Source organism: Hemicordylus capensis, chromosome 2, assembly GCF_027244095.1.
Source record: "Hemicordylus capensis ecotype Gifberg chromosome 2, rHemCap1.1.pri, whole genome shotgun sequence".
NCBI lineage: Eukaryota > Metazoa > Chordata > Lepidosauria > Squamata > Cordylidae > Hemicordylus > Hemicordylus capensis.
In genome coordinates this window covers 258,165,485-258,166,487 of record NC_069658.1, presented here as the reverse complement: position 1 = coordinate 258,166,487, position 1,003 = coordinate 258,165,485, and positions in this window count along the sequence as shown.

Genomic DNA, 1,003 nt, shown 5'->3' with positions numbered 1-1,003 from the left:
GTGTCTCCCCTGAATGTATTTTGAAGAAGTGGGTAAGTAGGATGGAGAAGTTCTGGCACAGAGGCATCTAAGCCAGAGCACTAGGTCATGGTTCAAGCAGCCTTCTCCCAGTTTCTCTTTAGATCATGTATAGAACTGCTCTCTGTCACAGCCAGGTCCCACTAATTCAAGGTGTTTAAGAATGAAAAATTAGCCTTCTCTCTTCTTAAAAGGTGAAGAAAGACTTACAAAAGCAGCAAGGCCTACATGGTACAGCTGAGATGGCTGACACTTACACAATGTGTTTTAACAGTGATAGAAACATTGTATGCTGCCACCCCACCCCCACACACGAAGAACCTCCCTCTTTAGCAAATACCAAGGAGAGTGGCAATGCTTTCAGAAACATGGCCATAATGTCAGAATGTACTGGAAGAGGGTGCAGTTCAACTTCCCCTCCCAGCTGGCTCTGCCTCAGCTTTTTAAGAACATAAGAACAGCCCTGCTGGATCAGGCCCAAGGCCCATCTAGTCCAGCATCCTGTTTCACACAGTGGCCCACCAGATGCCGCTGGAAGCCACAGGCAGTTGAGGGCATGCACTCCCTCCTGCTGTTACTCCCCTGCAACTGGTACTCAGAGGCATCCTGCCTTTGAGGCTGGAGGTGGCCTAAAGCCCTCCGACTAGTAGCCGATCATAGACCTCTCCTCCATGAAGTTATCCAGACCCCTCTTAAAGCCATCCAGGTTATTGGCTTTCACCACATCTCGTGGCAGAGAATTCCACAAGTTGATGATGTGTTGTGTGAAAAAGTACTTCCGTTTGTTGGTCCTAAATTTCCCAGCAATCAATTTCATGGGATGACCCCTGGTTCTAGCGTTATGTGAGAGGGAGAAGAATTTCTCTGTATCCACTTTCTCCACTCCATGCATGATTTTATAGACCCCTCTGCTTCCCGACTGTATGAAGCTGCTTTGCTCATATCCTTAGCCCACCTGCCTCAGTCCTGTCTGCATTTCCTTGGC